This window comes from Mauremys mutica, chromosome 12 (assembly GCF_020497125.1).
Source record: "Mauremys mutica isolate MM-2020 ecotype Southern chromosome 12, ASM2049712v1, whole genome shotgun sequence".
NCBI lineage: Eukaryota > Metazoa > Chordata > Testudines > Geoemydidae > Mauremys > Mauremys mutica.
In genome coordinates, this window is record NC_059083.1 from 10156386 (window position 1) to 10174793 (window position 18408).

The 18408-nt window shown below is 53.6% G+C and overlaps 2 protein-coding genes across 2 annotated transcripts in view; one reads left to right on the top strand and one right to left on the bottom strand.

The window, feature by feature from the left end:
* LOC123345648 (protein S100-A16-like) overlaps positions 1-18408 on the top strand; it is a 643389-nt gene that overhangs the window by 530693 nt on the left and 94288 nt on the right. The window lies entirely within an intron of this gene.
* The window catches only part of LOC123345636 (C-type lectin domain family 2 member D-like), a 348976-nt gene that overhangs the window by 277709 nt on the left and 52859 nt on the right, over positions 1-18408 (bottom strand). The gene's annotated exons all lie outside the window — the stretch shown is intronic.

Below are 18408 nucleotides of genomic sequence, written 5' to 3' on the forward strand. Positions count from 1 at the left end.
GCAGGTGCTCAGAGAGGGGAAGGAGGCCCCCCCACCCCCCCATTAACTGGCCCTCAGACTCGGTCTGTGCAGCTCAGGGTTCCCACCAGCACTGACCGTTCTTCAAGGGAAACCACACAGGAAACGCAGGTACCAAGCGCATGTGTGGGCTGAGCTACATTTCTCCTCTGCCCTCCCCTGGACTGTGCTGGAGACCTGCACTGGTTGGACAGAACAGCTTTGAATACAAGCAGGTCAGGGCCCCCTGGCTGGCTTTGCTGAACCGGGTTTCAAACTGATGCAAGTTCGCCCTGAGTCTGCACTTGCGGGCTCCTAAATGGTTTCCACAGAGATGTCCTTGGGTACCAATCCCACAGATCCCAGCCCCCAGAGGCAGTGCATTCTGGGAAACTCAGCAAACCCACCAGGGCATTGAGGGGCAGCAGTGGGCGGGGGTGTATGGACCTGTATAAATCATTGGCCATGGCGTGTTTTGTGTCCCCGGCTGTGCTGATCTGCAGAGGATGTGGGTCTGTTACAACCCCACGTAAAGGCCCTGGCTCTCTTGTTCACACTGTAGAGAGGCTCACGCTTTTAGCTCTGAAGCTGCTTGGTTCAGTTCCTGCTGGTGCTTGTTGTGCTCACACACACGTGTTTCCAATCCTTTAATCATCCTCCTGTGTCCTCTTTCACCCCTCTCCAATTTATCAGCATCCTTCCTGGATTGTGGGCACCAGAACTGGACACAGGATCCCAGCAGCAATCATACCAGGGCCAAATCCAGAGGTAAAATAACCTCCTGGCTCCTTCTCCAGATTTCCCTGTTTCTACATCTCAGGATCTCACTGGCTCTGTTTGGCTGCAGCGTCTCACTGGGAGCTCATGTTCAGCTGATCCTCCACCAAGACCCCCAGTGTGTCCTGTAGCATGTGTGAGGTCAAAGTGCTGATATGTGTGTGATATGGGCAGGACTCAAAGAGGGCAGAGTTAAGGTTGTTTTGCGGGGTAGGGATTTTCCCTCTGAGTGTTTATACATAAGTGACCTATGTTCATTTGCTAGAATAGCTGCATATCACAGTATGTTGTTTGACCAGCCCGTGCTGCGACAATCCGGCAGGTAAATAGAGAGGTTTTGAGAATTAGTGCAGGCGGTTCGACAGTAGGAAGAATTGCAGCCAGCCAGAGAACTCGCTGGAAATTGATTGTAGCCACTTCAGCAAACACAGGAGGCTCTCACAGGAAATTGTCTTTGGTCAAGAAGCATCAGGGGGGTTGTTCACACCATCGGCATCCTCTGATCCTGCGGGTTAGCTCAGATCAGCGCCTCCTGTCCGTGCTGGGTGCTGCCATTCGCTGCTCTCACCTCCCACTCCCCGGGCTCTGCCTGTGTCCCAAAGACCAGCCGCACCCACTGCTGAGCTGGGCAGGGCTGCAGGGGATGGGGGTGCGGAGGAGCGAAGGGTAATGACAGGAAGATGCCAGACCAGTGCTGTGTAGCGTGAAAGGGCAGGTCATGAAACCCGAGACTGAGGCTGGGCCCCGGGGGAGGAGCCGGTAGCAGCAGAGCAAAGGGCGGTGATGGGAGCTGGGCCAGCGAATGGGGTTTGAAGAGGGATCTGAAGGTGGATTGAGAGGCTCCTTTGAGCCCTGGGTGGGAGAGAGGCCAATCCAGACACTGGGGGCTCCATGAACAAACCCTGTAGGCCCAAATGGGAGAAGATGAAGGATCAAGGAGGGAGGAGTGTGAAGGAGTAGGAAGCACAGACTGTCTGTGCGGGGGAGGGGAGAGCCAGAGGTTTAGGTGAGTGTCAGGAATTCAAACTGTGAGCTGAGCTTGGCCTGGGGGAGGGGAGGTGACACCTCTGGCCAGGGGAGACAAAGGAAGGAGGCGGAGGAGAGAGGAGGGGCCGGAGAGGACTGGGAGACGAGGGTGGGCTGGAGAAGAGAGAGGAGCAGGGAGACCGAGCTCTGATCCCCGGGGGGGGGCTGTGAGGCCCCCCAAGATGGACCGAACCGGGGGGGAATCTGGTTATCTGTGCCTGCAAGACCTGTGTTGGACGGTGTTCCTGTCGTCTAAATAAACCTTCTGCTTTACTGGATGGCTGAGAGTCCTGGTGAATCGTAGGGAGCCCGGGGGTGAAGGCCCTGGGTCCCCCACACTCCGTGACAACTGGTGGCAGCGGTGGGATCGGCGGCACCCCGTGGACGGCGCTTCCTGCAGTAAGTGACTGGGGAGCAGGAAAACGAAGGGGCGATTCACTCCTGGGCGAGTGTGACCAGAGAGCAGGACTTTGCAGTAACAGGGTCCCCCGGGGGATCACAGCGAGCGATCCCAGGGGCGGAGGAGTCTGCAGCTCGACCCTGGCAGAGAGGGGGTGACCTCAAAAACTGGCACACGAGGGGTCCCCCTGGAACCCGTGGGGAGCGGCGAGCACCCCGGCCTGCGAGCGGCCAGCAGGAAGATGTATTCCCAGAAGCGTAAGTGTGAGCTGGTGGAGCTGTGCAAGCAGGGGGGGCTGCGCCATGGGAAGCTCACCAAGGCCCAGCTGATTGCCCGGCTGGAGGAGAGAGATCGCAGGAATGAACCGGCCCCTGCCTCTGAGGGAAGCAGCCGGGCAGATGCAGCGCAGGCACCAGTGTCTGTACCCGCTGGGAGTGGCCAGTCGGCGGATGAGGGCTCCTCGAGACCCCCCACCCCTAGGCCTAGGGGGAGGAGGAGCCCAGCTACGGAGGGCACCGTGACCCCCCGGCCAGCAGGGGATCGTCCCGGCGACGCTCGGCCTCCGTGGAGCGCAGGCGGCTGGAGTTGGAGAGAGAGATCAAACGGATGGAGATGGAGGAGCGTAAGGAGCTGAGGGCATATGAGGAAAGACAAAGGCAACGTGAATACGAGGCGAGAGAGAAGGAGAAGCAACAGCAACATGAATTTGAGGACAGGGAGAAGCAGCGTGAATTCGAGGCGAGAGAGAAGGAGGAGCAGCGCAGACATGAGCTGGCCATGGCCCAGCTGAAAAGCAGGGAGGCCCCGGCTGCGGTGAGTGAGGGGGGGCCCAAGCCTACAAAGAGCTTCGATGCGAACTTCCTGGCCCCGCGTAAGGAGGGGGAGGACATAGACACCTTCCTGACGGCCTTTGAGAATGCCTGCGAGCTGCACCAGGTTGACCCTGCAGACAGGATCCGGTGCCTCACCCCCTTACTGGACTCCACCGCCGTGGAGGTGTACAGCCGAATGAGAGGGGCGGAGGCGGGGGACTACAACCTGTTCAAAGAGGCCCTGCTCCGCGAGTTTGGGCTGACCCCGGAGATGTACCGGAAGAGGTTCCGGGGTCAACGTAAGACCCGGGAGGTCACATACCTGCAACTGGTCAACCGGGCGCAGGGGTATGCCCGCAAGTGGACAGCCGGGGCCCAAACTAGAGAGGACCTGCTTGACCTAGTCGTACTGGAGCACCTGTATGCGCAGTGCCCGTCTGACCTGAAGCAGTGGCTGATGGACCGGAAGCCGGAGAACCCGCAGCATGCAGGCCGGCTGGCCGACCAATACATGGACAGTCGGGCGGGGGATGGCAGGGAGGAGTCTCGAAGGAGCAGGTCTGCCTCAACGCAGAGAGAGAGTCACCATGGGACCTCCCAGAAGGAGCCGAGGGAGAGCCCCCACCAAAGGGAAGCATCTGGCGTCAGGTCCAGCCGTCCCCCTCGAGGGGACCCACGAGACATGGGCTGCTATCAGTGTGGCCAGCCGGGCCACGTACGGGCCCAGTGCCCCAAGCTCCGGGACAAACTGAGCAGACCAACCCCACACTGGGTCAACTTGGTAGAGACCCAGCCGGATGAGGGGCAGCGGTCGCACAAAAGGGGGGTGGGCCGCGTACCCCCTGCAAAGGAGGGAGGGGGGCCCCGGGTCGACCCCTCCGAGGGGCTGGATGCTCCCAGCCCTGAGTTTGGGGTTTACAGGGTGGGCACGGGACTACCCCTCCGGAGCGAGTGCCTTGTTCCCCTGGAGGTAGACGGGAAGGAGGTCACTGGGTACTGGGATACGGGCGCAGAGGTGACGCTGGCCCGGCCGCAGGTGGTGGGCTCAGATCGGATGGTGCCCAACACCTACCTGAACCTGAGGGGCGTGATCGGGACCCCATTCAAGGTGCCTGTCGCGAGGGTGCACCTAAAGTGGGGGGACAAGGAGGGCCTCAAGGACGTGGGGGTGCACCCACATTTGCCCACGGAGGTGTTAATGGGGGGGGACCTCGAGGACTGGCCAAGTAACACCCAGGGTACCCTGTCCGTGAACCGTAGTCAGGGTCGACGCAGGGCCCTGCGCCCTGACCCCGGGGAAAGTACTTTGGCCGAGACACCGGACCCTGACCCGGTAGGGAGGGAACGCCCAGGGACAGGGCTCAGAGAGGCTGTGGCCCCAGACCCAGCCGGGGAGAGAGAGCAGATCCCCGTCCCTGCCCCAGCGGCTGAGTACCAGGCCGCGGTGCGGGAAGACCCCTCCTTGCGGAGGATAAGGGACCTGGCCAACCTTAGGGGGGGACAGACCATGGGACGAGGTGGCCGGAAAAGGTTCCTGTGGGAGAAGGGGCTCCTGTACCGAGAATGGGCTCCCCCAGGGAAGATGGAGTCAGGGGGGATCAGGAGGCAGCTGGTGGTACCCCAGGAGTATCGCCACCAGCTGCTGTGCCGGGCCCATGACATTCCCCCCTCAGGGCACCAGGGAGCCTGGCGTACCCAGCAGCGGCTGCTGCAGAACTATTACTGGCCTGGGGTCTTTGCCCATGTCCGGCAGCACTGCCGCTCCTGTGACGTCTGCCAGAGGGGGAGGAGGGCCCGGGACAGGGGGGAGATGGCTGTAAGGCCCTCGCCCCGCCCCGAGGAGCCTGTCCAGAGGGGGGCCAGGGTCAGAGGGGGGGCTCTGAACCGAGAGAACCCGAATCACAGCCCCCCAGACTGGAACGTGGGGAGAAGGCCCCAGCCCCGTGTGCACCCCAGGGGTACTAGGGTGGGGAAAGGGCGCGGGCGGCATAAGGTTGTAGGTGGGTCCGAACTTCCCCGGGTCACTGGCTGGAGTGACCCCGCTCAGTTCAGTCTCGGAGGGGGGAGAGGTGTGAAGGAGTAGGAAGCACAGACTGTCTGTGCGGGGGAGGGGAGAGCCAGAGGTTTAGGTGAGTGTCAGGAATTCAAACTGTGAGCTGAGCTTGGCCTGGGGGAGGGGAGGTGACACCTCTGGCCAGGGGAGACAAAGGAAGGAGGCGGAGGAGAGAGGAGGGGCCGGAGAGGACTGGGAGACGAGGGTGGGCTGGAGAAGAGAGAGGAGCAGGGAGACCGAGCTCTGATCCCCGGGGGGGGGCTGTGAGGCCCCCCAAGATGGACCGAACCAGGGGGGGATCTGGTTATCTGTGCCTGCAAGACCTGTGTTGGACGGTGTTCCTGTCGTCTAAATAAACCTTCTGCTTTACTGGATGGCTGAGAGTCCTGGTGAATCGTAGGGAGCCCGGGGGTGAAGGCCCTGGGTCCCCCACACTCCGTGACAAGGAGGTGGTGGAGTGGGCTCAGAAACTTGGAGAGAGAGAGAGCACCTGGCCTTGGGGTTATGGCACCGGGCTGGGACTCAGCAGATGTGGGCTCCGCTCCCAGTGCTGCCCCATGGCGACCGTGGCCAAGTCACAGCCGTCGAGCTCAAATTTTGCATGTGTGCACACGGGATCTCCTCTGGCTAGAGAACCTGCATGGGAAACTTCCAGCAGAAAGCTGCCTCTCTGGAGCAGATGGAGTTGATCATGGGAAGCAGACTTGTTAGAAGCTTAGTGAGGGGGGTCACCACATGGTGTGTCTGGCTCTCATGCTGCCTGCTGGGCCATGTGTCTTTACCTCCTATGTGGTTTCACGCTCATTCTCGTGGAGGAGGCAAAGCTCCTACCACAGGCATGCGCCTGAAGCTACAGGCTGAGTCTGAATCTGGTTAATCACTATGTTATATTTGCACCTGGCAGTGAAGTAGATAAACACAGGGAGAGCTGATTTAATCACAGCCAACTGCTGTGGAGACTTTGGGCTAATCTACACTACAAAACTAAAAAGAACAGGAGAACTTGTGGCATCTTAGAGACTAACAAATTTATTTGAGCATAAGCTTTCGTGGGCTCCAGCCCACTTCATGGGATGCATGGAGTGGAAAATACAGTAGGAAGAGAGATAGACAGAGAACATGAAACAATGGGTGTTACCATACAGCAGGGGTCCCCAGTGCGGTGCCCGCGTAGTGGATGTCATCCAGAGGCATCGCTGCTGAAATTTGGCGGCATTTCGGAGGCAGTGCCTCTGGATGACGTCATTTTAGGAGATTGGCCAGTCCTTGCTTATAGACAGCCCCATATTCATTACCACTACAAACAGTTTTTTTCTCTCCTGCTGATAATAACTCACCTTAACTGATCACTCTTGTTAGAGTGTGTATGGTAACACCCATTGTTTCATGTTCTCTGTGTATATATAGATCTTCCTACTGTATTTTCCACTGCATGCATCCGATGAAGTGGGTTTTAACCCATGAAAGCTCATGCTGAAATAAATGTGTTGGTCTCTAAGGTGCCACAAGTTCTCCTGTTCTTTTTGTGGATACAGACTAACACGGCTGCTACTCTGAAACTACAAAACTAAGGCCTTGTCTACACTACAAGACTATTTCGAATCAACTTAGTTCGAATTTGTGGATTCGACCTTATGAAGTCGAATTTGTGTATCCATACTAAATACACTAATTCGAATTTCTGAGTCCACATTCACAGGGCCAGCGTCGACTTTGGAAGCGGTGCACTGTGGGAAGCTATCCCACAGTTCCCGCACTCCCCGCTGCCCATTGGAATGCTGGGTAGAGCCCCCAATGCCTGCTGGGGGAAAAATGTGCCGAGGGTGGTTTTGGGTAACTGTCATTATTGAACCGTCACTCCCACCCTCTCTCCCTGAAAGCGCCGGCGGGAAATCTGTTCGCGCCCTTCTCTTGTCAGTTACAGCGTGTACGCCACAGCACTGCGAGCATGGAGCCCGCTGCGATCATCGCTGCACTTATGGCCGTTGTCAACTCCTCGCACCTTATCGTCCACCTCTTCCACAGTCAGCTGCTGAGAAATCGGGCGAGGAGGCTCCGGCAGCGCGGTGAGGACAGGAAGTCACAGTGTGGCGCAGACCTCTCACAAAGCAGGGTACGCCGCGCCGTGGAGATCATGGTGGCAATGGGTCAAGTTCATGGTGTGGAACGGCGATTCTGGGCCCGGGAAACCAGCACGGACTGGTGGGACCGCATAGTGCTGCAGGTCTGGGATGAATCACAGTGGCTGCGAAACTTCAGGATGCATAAGGGCACTTTCCTTGAACTCTGTGACTTGCTGGCCCCTGCCCTGAAGCGCCAGGACACACGGATGCGAGCAGCCCTGAGTGTGCAGAAGCGAGTGGCCATAGCCCTCTGGAAACTTGCAACGCCAGACAGCTACCGGTCAGTAGCGAACCACTTTGGCGTGGGCAAATCTACCGTGGGGGTTGCTGTGATGCAAGTAGCCCACACAATCGTTGAGCAACTGCTCTCAAAGGTAGTGACTCTCGGAAACGTCCAGGACATCATACATGGCTTCGCTGCAATGGGATTCCCAAACTGCGGTGGGGCTATAGATGGGACTCACATCCCTATCCTGGCACCAGCCCACCAGGCCAGCGAGTACATTAACCGAAAGGGCTACTTTTCAATGGTGCTGCAAGCACTGGTGGACCATAGGGGACGTTTTACCAACATCTTCGTTGGGTGGGCGGGCAAGGTTCATGACGCGCGTGTGTTCAGGAACTCTGGTCTGTTTAGACGACTCCAGGCAGGAACTTTCTTCCCGGACCACAAAATAACGGTTGGGGATGTGCAGATGCCTACAGTGATCCTCGGGGACCCAGCCTACCCGCTAATGCCCTGGCTCATGAAGCCCTATACAGGCACCTTGGACAGTGAGAAGGAACTCTTCAACTACCGGCTGAGCAAGTGCAGAATGGTGGTGGAGTGTGCTTTCGGACGTCTTAAGGGGAGGTGGCGGAGCTTACTGACTCGCTCGGACATCAGCGAAAAGAATATCCCCGTAGTTATTGCTGCTTGCTGTGTGCTCCACAATGTCTGTGAGAGCAAGGGCGAGACCTTTTTGGCCGGATGGGAGGTTGAGGCAAATCGCCTGGCTGCTGTTTACGCTCAGCCAGACACCCGTGCCGAAAAACTATCCCAGCGGGAAGCGCTGTGTATCCGGGAGGCTTTGAAAGCAAGTTTCCTCGGAGAGCAGGGTAACCTATGACTCTACACTTGATTTTAAGAGAAGCTGATCATGGGCCTGTGTCTCTATGTGTTGAGTGAGATCTGCGGTTACATACCCCGTTCTCCAAGTTTCCCCCACTTCCAAAACACGTTTTTAAACAAATGAAATGGAACAGTTATTTTTAATAAATCTTTCCTTTACTTTGCATTTCTGTTCAGGGTTTGAAACATGGACGCATACTGTGCTGTGTACGGTGTGCACTGATGTACAGACCGCTTGTACAATACAGGACGGACATCCTCCTGCTCCTACATAGGTCTCTGGGGTGGGGGACGGTTTCAAGTGGTTGTGCATGTAGGGGTGGGTTTGCAGGAAGGGGCGAGTGGTGCCGTCTTTGCATACGGAATTGGATGCAGGCTCTGGGCTGTGGGTTTGGGCGTAGGAAGGGGTGAGGGGTGTGGGGGAAGGGTGAGTATCTGTCCGTGGATGAGGGCTCTTGTTGGGGCTCAGGGCAGCGGAGAGGATCGCGCCTACGGTGGAAGTGCATGGTAAGGGCAGCATGCCTTAACATTAGGGGGTGGCAGGCGCTAGGACCGTGGACAAGCGTACACATCACAGAATGACCCGGGGCAGCATACACCACACAGAGGGACCCTAGTGACTACTGAATGCAGTCTGTGTGTGCCCTGCAGTTAATCCTGCCCCCGATAGTCTGTACCCTGCTAATGTAGGCTATCCCATGCAATTATAAATCCCCTGCCCCCCCCTACATACACAGTCTTCTGACACGAAAGACGTGACGGAAAGAGTGAACAACAGCAAACAGCTTTTATTAATCTACTACATAGTGGGGTGATGAAACTTGGATTTGGGACTGGGTGATCCTGTAAGGGAAGCGCTTCTAAACAGTTATAGCGTCAGAGGTGTGTGGAACATTAGCGCTCAGCTGTGGTGCAGTGACAGTTCTCACGGCCCCTACCGCCCCTCCGTCTTGTAATTTTCGGTGAGCGGGGGACAGGACTTCTTGGCGTTGGAGGGTGGTTGCAGATACAGTGCAGGGGGGCTCTCTCCTCCTGCCTGCGGTCCTGCAGAACATCAACAAGGCGCCGGAGCGTGTCCGTTTGCTCCCTCATTAGCCCAAGCAGCGTTTGAGTCGCCTGATGGTCTTTCTGCCGCCACCTATCCTCCCGTTCGATGTGTGTGCGATGCTGTTGAGAGAGGGTCTCCCTCCACTGTCTCTGCTATGCCGCCTCGCCTCTGGAGCAGGCCATCAGTTCCGCGAACATCTCTTCCCGAGTCTTTTTCTTTCGCCGCCTAATCTGAGCCAGCCTCTGCGAGGGGGATGCCGGGGCAGTCCGGGAAAGATCAGAAGCTGTGTGATGGGAAACAGTAAATGATTTCCTTGAACAGATACATGTTTGCGAACAGTGAACACAGTCTAGTCAGTTTCTCTGAACAAGACCATACAGGGCACCAAGTCTCACGAGATCTCAGGAAAAGTTCGAGATTTCGGAATATGCTCTCATTGGCGGCGCCATTGCACAGGAGAGCGGACAAGCGGGGAGAGACAGCATAATCCGTCTTGCAGACAGTCCTGGTAAGCCTTAAAGTAGATCATGCTTATCAGTTAGTGGATAGCTGTGCTCTCCTGCTAAAGGCAATCTGGAAAGCAGAAAGGCTGAGCCTTTTCCAGCCCCTCCCGCCAGTGCACGGGAAAGATCAATGTCTGCTTGTTCTCTGTGGCCTCCAGCACGTGGCTGTTAAGCGAGAGTCGTTGTTATGCAACCTAATTGTAAACCGTTAACAATAGTAACAATACATTAATTGCCCGACTTAGATGCAGCCTGTCCAGACCGACATCACCCTGAGGCGGGTAACTCGCAGTCAGAGAGAGCGGATGCTACTGGAAGCCCTGCACAGACCAGGACCATATGTAGCAATGCTGGTGGAGGCGATGATTCCTCTCTACATTAGGATCTCCTGGCGCGGAAGAGTGTGCTTCCATGGAGCACCAAATAAGGCACCTCTCCCCAGGAACCTCCTGCGGAGGCTTTTTGAGCTGCTCTCTGAGAGCTTTGTTGAACTGTCCCAAGAGGATTATTGTTCAATCCCTATATGTGTGGACCTACTATTTATATAGTTTGACTTGTAACATTTTGTATATAGTATTTCTATTTTTTCTATACCCGTTTTTTAAAAAATAAATGTTTCCATGTTTATAGCACTTACTGCCTGATCCTTCCCCTGATTCTGAGTCCGGGTTAACGGGCGGGGAGGGTTGGTAGGGGATCTCTGTGAGGGTGATGAAGAGATCCTGGCTGTCAGGGCAAGCGGTATTGTGTTCGCTGTCGCCTGCGCCGTCCTCCACAAACCCTTCCTCATCTTCCCCATCAGCGAACATCGCCGAGGAACTGTCCAGGTACACTATGCCATCGTCAGAGTCCACGGTCACTGGTGGGGCAGTGGTGGCAGACCCACCGAGAATGGCATGCAGTGCCTCGTAGAAGCGGCATGTCTGGGGCTGTGCTCCGGAGCGTCCGTTTGCCGCTCTGACTTTTTGGTAACCTTGTCTCAGGTCCTTGACTTTCACGCGGCACTGCATCGCATCCTGGATATATCCTTTCTCTATCATTGCTTTAGAGACCTTCTCGAAGGTCTTTGCATTCCGCTTGTTGGAGCGCAGCTCCGAGAGCACAGACTCCTCGCCCCACACAGCAATCAGATCCAGGACTTCCCGGTCTGTCCATGCTGGGGACCTCTTTCTATTCTTGGATTGGCCGGACTCCTCTGCTGGAGAGCTCTGCATCGTTGCAGGTGCTGCGGAGCTCGCCCCGATGTCCAGCCAGGACGTCAGATTCAAAGTGCCCAGACAGGAAAAGGAATTCAAATTTTCCCGGGTCATTTCCTGTGTGGCTGGTCAGAGAATCCAAGCTCGGACTGCTGTCCAGAGCGTCAACAGAGTGGTGCACTGTGGGATAGCTCCCGGAGCTACTAAGTTCGATTAGCATCCACACCTAGCCTAATTCGAGCTAGCCATGTCGAATTTAGCGCTACTCCACCTGTCGGGGTGGAGTACCAAATTCGAACTAAAGAGCCCTCTAGTTCGAATTAAATGGCTTCCTGGTGTGGACGGTTGAGCAGTTAGTTCGAATTAACGCTGCTAAATTCGAATTAAAGTCCTAGTGTAGACCAGGCCTAAGTTGACCTAAGTTATGTTGACCTACAGCTGTTACAGTAATTAAATCACTTTTGCATGTCCACACTAGGATCCTTGGGTAAGTGATGTGCATCGTCACTTGCGCATCCTCACTTGCATCACTGTAGAGAGCAGTGCACCATGGGTAGCTATCCCACTGTGCAACTTGCCACCATCTGCCACAAGGTGTTTTGGGAAGGGTTCGCAATGCCTCATGGAGGCAAATGAGTCATGCAGGGGTGACTGGGAACATGGTTTCAACATCCCATGATGCACTTTTATTCATCCCATAATTTTATCTGCATCCCATAATGCAATGGTTCTCAAACTTTTGTACTGGTGACCCCTTTCACAAACAAGCCCCTGAGTGTGACCCCGCTTTATAAATTAAAAACACATTTTTATATATTTAACACCATTATAAATGCTGGAGGCAAAGTGGAGTTTGGGGTGGAGGCTGACAGCTCACGACCCCGCATGTAATAACCTCGCAACCCCCTAAGAGGTCCCAACTCCCAGTTTGAGAACCCTTGCCATAATGTTTCGCGCCTCTTTTTAAAAGCCCCACAAACCCGCACATCCATCATCTATGTGAGAAGCATGGATCCTGCACAGCTCTGCACTAGTGTGATGAGCATTGCAAACACAATGCACATGATCCTGCAGTATTTCCAGAGCTGTGAGAGGAGCCGTGCGGAATATGATGATTCCTAGCTTGCTGTGCCCCATGGAAAGAAACAATTCAAGGTTGTTGGCAGTCACAGAGCAGCTGCAGATGGTGGAATACCAGTTCTGGGCCTGAGAAACAAGCACTGACTGGTGGGATTGTATTGTTATGCAGGATAACGAGCAGTGCCTGCAGAACTTTAAGATGTGCAAGGCCACATTCCTGGAAGTGTATGTGGAGCTCGCCCCAGCCCTCCAGTGCAGTGAAACCAAAATGAGAGCTGCACTGACAGTGGAGAAGTGAGTGGCGACCACTGTGTGGAAGCTTGCAACGCCAGATTGCTACCAATGAGTCGGGAATGAATTTGGAGTTGGAAAATCCACCATGGGGGCTGCTGTGATGCAAGTATGCAAGGCCATTAATCACCTCCTGCTACAAAGGACTGTGACTCTGGGCAATGTGCAGGACATCATGGATGGTTTTGCAGAAGTGGGTGTCTGAACTGCATTTGGGCGATAGTTGGCAAACATATCCTATTTTGGCACCAGACCACCTGGCCACAGGCTATATCAACAGAAAGGGCTACTTTTCTATGGTATTGCAAGTGCTGGTGGATCACTGGGAATGTTTTACCAACATCAACGTGGGCTGGTCAGGCAAGGTGCATGATTCATGGATATTTAAAAACACGGGCCAGTTCATAAACCTGCAAGCAGGGACTTTCTTTCCAGACCAGAGGATTACTATTGGGAATTACTGCCCATAGTGATCCTGGGAGACCCAGCCTACCCCTTACTTCCGTGGTTCATGAAGCCGTATACCAGCAGAATGACAGTTGAACATGCCTTTGGATGTTTGAAAGGCCGCTGATGCTGTCTACTCACAAAATTAGACCTTAGTGGGAAAAAAAATCCCAATGGTTATAGCCAGTAGCGTAGCTGTGGGGGTGTGGGGGAGCAGCCGCTCCCCCACCAAGCACAAGTGGCGCCTTTTAAATTTTACTCACCCGGGAGCGGAAAAACAAAGACGCCACCCGCTGCGGCGCTTTTACTGATTGGGCGGTGCTCCAGGTCTTCGGCGGCGGGACCGTCACTCGCTTCGGGTGTCTTCAGTGCCAAAATGCCACCGAAGACCTGCGGAGCGAGCGAAGGTCCCGCCGCCGAGGTGCTGCTGAAGGTCCGGAGCGCTGCCCTGTCAGTAAAAGCACCGCAGCGGGTGGCGCCTTTTGTGTTTTCGCTCCCCCTCTTCCCTCCATCTAGCTACGCCACTGGTTCTAGCTGCCTGCTGTGTGCTTCAGAATCTCTGTGAAGCAAAGCGGGAGAAGTTGCCACTGGGGTGAAGGGTGGAGGTGGAACAGCTGTCTGCTGATTTTGAGCAGTCAGATACCAGGGCTATATGAAGAGCTCAACAGGGAGCTATTTGGCTCAGGGAGGCTTTTAAAAGACCATTTTAATAGTGGGCCACAGTAATGTGTGTTGCTGTTGTGTGCTCTGCCTGGCACTGCTTTTTGCATCCCAGTTTGAACCTTGTAATGAGTGCTGTGTGTGTAGTAATATAACTGTGCAAATGCACCTATTGCTATCAGTGAATAGTGTCAGCCCCAGCCGCCATATGTTGTGAACTAATAAAGATGAATTAAGTTAGACTTTTGTGAATAAATAGACTTTTATTCCAAATCCAGGCAAACAGACATATTTGTAACTGAATGAAGCTGTATAAATACAGGGGAAAGAACCTTTGAAGGGGAAAGAACAGTCATGTCCATTTCACAAACACATACACCAGCCATGCCTCTCAGGTCAGTGTATGTGTGGCTGTGATTGCCTGTACTCTCCCATGGGGTGGAGTGGTAGGGGTAGTGCAGCGGTCCCAGACATCACACGGAATGTGTGTGTGTGTGTGTGTGTGTGTGTGTGTGTGTGTGTGTAGGGAGGTCCTGGAATGAAGTTCTCTATGGGCTGCACAGGGAGGCGAGCAGGGGCCTGTTGAACCTGAAGGTCAACAAGAGTCTTCAGCACGTCTGTTTGCCACTCGAGAAGTGCTAGCATCTCCTGCTGCACGTCTCTCTCCTTTTCCTGCACTGTCTCCTCTCCACGCTATCCCTGTCCATTCTGTCCGTGAGGGTGAGTCTCCAAGCCCTGTGCTCAGTATCCAAAGCACCAGAGGCTTGCAGGATGTCTTGGAACATGTCATTCCACATTCTCTTTCTTCTCCACCTTATCTGACTGAGCCGCTCCACTGGTGTGGGTGGAAAGACCCTCAAGGCCACATTTCCAGCTGCAAAAGATCCAATGCACAGAGGCACTATTGCGAGTATATTCACGAGATAAATGGAAAACTTGGTAAACTAAACTCACTTCCCTTTATCCACACAAGTTACAAGCATTCCGTTCTCATTTCTCCCTGGGATTCGTGTAGTGCAGTGGCAATGGTGCCATGGTGAGTACAGCCTTGGCGGGAGGGAATGAGTTGGGACAATATGCGGGGGTGGGTGGGGGGTAGCTCATGGACATGAGTATTTGCGTATAGTGCAATTGAACCGAATTCTAGCACCATTTCCCACGGGCAGTGGTGATTTTAGCTGATATCTCCCTCCTGAGGGGAACAGAGGCTGAAAGGGAACAGCTCCTGCACGCACTGGGCTCCAGACTGGGTCTGTGTGCTGCTAGCTTGTGTGCTGCAATGGTGCCTGCTGAAGTAATTGCTGTGGCGCATGGGGAAGTGTCCTACCGTGGTGGAAGAAATCAGGCAGCCCTCCCCAGAAACCTTCAGCAGAGGATTACAGACGACACTCCTAGCATATAAGCAGCAGGCACACTGAGGTGTACACACTCACAACACATGCAGGGCCCTGCTTGGTGCATGGAAAGGAGCAGCCGTAGGTGCCTGTGGCCACAGTGTATTCATTTGTATTTTGCCAGTGCACTTATCATACCTTCAGAGAGATGTCACTCTGGGCACTAGGGAAGAGCATTTGCTAAGGTTAAACTCCCTCAGGGGTTCCCTAGATTCTCTCTCTCCCTTGGTTCTTTTCTAAAGGCCCTTCCAATATTTTGTTGTTAATTATGACGACTCTGGATATTCTTGTTAACCATATAAATGCCCAATCCCGTTCTTAATTTTCCTAAGTTCTTAGTCGCAATTTCCTGTGGCAGGGAGTTCCACAGTTTAATTATGCATCATCTGGAAACATAGTTCCTTCCCCATCTTTTTAATCTCATTGAATGTCCCCTTGTTCTTGTGTTATGAAACAAGGAGAACACTGGGAAGGCACTAACTACCCCTTTAAGGGACAGGCAGGAGGCTACAGCTGAGACAGCCTGGGGTGTAATCACGGAGACCCTGCCCTGGGCTATATAAAGAGGGAACTGGAGGGGACTAGAACCCATGCAGGTTGCAGCAGGTGGTGCTTTCTCTCAAGGTCTATGAGATCAGCCTGAGACTGAGTTTTATGAATGTTAACTTTGGGAGCTTGGCCCAGGGTCCTGAGGTGAGGACCCTATGAACTGTTTGTTGTAATTGCTCCTGTCCTGAAGCCTTATTAAGAAGGGATGTGCTACTTTGTTAATTAGTGTTGGCTTCTCCTTGCCCTGGACTGTTAAAGCAAACCTATTAAATTAAGGAGGGGCACACCCACAGTGCCACACCAGACCACAAGGGGGCGTGCAAGGACTGCCCACACTTTTACCAAAGAAAGCTCCCAACTACCTTCTGTCTCATTCACCTCTGATCTATGATAAGCAATCCCACCTCCTCTCCATGGCGAACAATCCCAGGCTTTTCAGTCTCTTGTTATGGTTTTTCCAAACCCTTGATCATTCTCCACCCTCCTCTGAATCCCTTTGCAAAGTTCTGTGTCCTTTCAGAGGATTAGTTGAGCTAATTAACCAAATATTGGAGATTTGGGGAGTGAGGGTCTCCTTCAGATTTTGAATGGAAGATTTGTTAATGTTTGTATCCAGAGCAGGCACAGGACCATTTGAGACATCAAAATAAATATTTGGTCTGTGTCAGATTAGAGCCTGATAGCAAATAATGCTCCGGGGCCACTGAGAGCAGAATTAATGGGTTTTTATCTTCCAAGTCATGCTGCTAACTCCAACTTCAGGATACCTACAGTATGTAAAAGTCTAGTTGTGATCATGGTCCTAATCATAATCATGATTTTGGTGGTGGTCATCATTGCTTTAGGATTAGGTGTGGGAGATAAGTTCCCAGTCCCTGATGATTCAGTCTCCAGGTGCATGGGGTTTTTCCCTTGTGTCTTACAGCTCTGTATCTTCTGGCCTCTTTGGCTTTAGCCGTCAGCTCAGACAGGATTCTTTGATTTCTTTTATGGTCCCTGTCACTGTAATACCTGAGGGGTAGCCGTGTTAGTCTGGTTCTGTAAAAGCAGCAAAGAATCCTGTGGCACCTTATAGACTAACAGACGTTTTGCAGCATGAGCTTTCGTGAGTGAATACCCACTTCTTCGGATGCAAGTCTTGCATCCGGTGAAGTGGGTATTCACCCACGAAAGCTCATGCTGCAAAACGTCTGTTAGTCTATAAGGTGCCACAGGATTCTTTGCTGTAATAACCTGAGAGTATCACTGACACGAACAGAGTTTTCCTCACATCTCCTATGAGGAACAGTTGTGTCTTTATCCTCATTTTGTAGAGGGAGAACCAAGGCCCAAATGCACAAAGGTATTTATGCACTTAAGCAGAGGCGCTGAGTTCCCAGAGGGTACTCGAACCCTGTTCTGCCCCCACCCCACCCCTGCCATGTCTCTTCCTGCCCACACTCCTCTCCCTCCCAGCGCCTCCTGCAGGATGCACAGCTGATTACGGTGGGTGGGAGTGGGAGGCACTGGCTAGCGGGGCCGCAGGTGGGCTGAGGGGGAGGATTTGATTGGCAGGGCTGCCAGTGGGTGCTGAATACCCACTGTTTTTTCCTGAGGGTGCTCCAGCCCCAGAGCACCCACGGACTCGGTGCCTATGCACTTACGTCCCAGTTTTAGGTGCCGGTGCGATCTGCAAAACTCCCAGTTGGCTGCCCCCAAGCCCTGTAGCTGCCTAAACTTACTTGGTGACTAGACCTCTGCTGTAAAAGTTCCCTTAGACCTAAGTTTCTGCCTCTGAGTGTGAGCTGCTGCCTCACTGTAGGTGCCGGTTGCCTGTTTTACCCATGGGGCCTGATGTGGTAGGTGTGCTTAGGCTGCCTGCATTTACAAACAGCTGTGGGGTAACTGGGGGAGGACAATCCCCTCTCTTGATAACCTTAGGCCAGTGCTTGGAGCACTCGCCTGGGATGTGGGAGACCCTACTTCAAGTATCCCCTGTGCCTGAGGAGAGAATTTGAACAGGAATTTGCCACTTCTCGGTGAGCGCTCTACCTGTCGGGCTGTGGGACAGTCTGATGTGGGGCTCCCGCTTGGGAGCTGCCACCTGATGTGCCAAGACTACTTCTGCCCCCTGCTTCCCTAGCCAGCTTGGGGCTCCAGCACCCTGTCTTGCTGAGCCAGACACTCCCATCTGCTCCAGCACAGACCCAGAGTCTGAATTACTTGCCCCAAAGCTGCAGGTTTGCCTGAAAGCAGCTCACAGAAGTGTTCCTGCCTTTAACACTCAGATGACCAACTTCCAGTGGGGTCTAAACCCAAATAAATCGGTTTTACCCTGTATAAAGCTTATGCAGGGTAAACTCATAAACTGTTCACCCTCTATAACACTGATATAGAGATATGCACAGTTGTTTGCTCCACCAGGTATTAATACACACTCTGAGTTAATTAATAAGTAAAAAGTGATTTTATTAGATACAGAAAGTAGGATTTAAGTGGTTCCAACTTAGTAACAGACAGAACAAAGTAAGTCACCAAGCAAAATAAAATAAAATGCGCAAATCTCTGTCTAATCAAACTGAATACAGATAATCTCACCCTCAGAGATGCTTCAGTAAGTTTTTTCCTCAGACTGGACCCCTTCCAGGCCTGGCACAATTCTTTCCCCTAGTACAGCTCTTGTTCCAGCTCAGGTGGTAGCTAGGGGATTTCTCATGATGCCCACCCCCTTTGTTCTTTTCCACCCCTTTATGTATCTTTTGCATAAGGCGGGAATCCTTTGTCCCTCTCTGGGTTCCCAGCCCCTCCTTCTCAATGGAAAGACACCAGGTTAAAGATGGATTCCAGTTCAGGTGACATGATCACATGACTTCATTGCCCACTTGCCAGCACACACAGGTATACAGGAAGACTTACAGGTTAAACACACCCATCTGCAGACAATTGTCCTGGTTGATGGGAG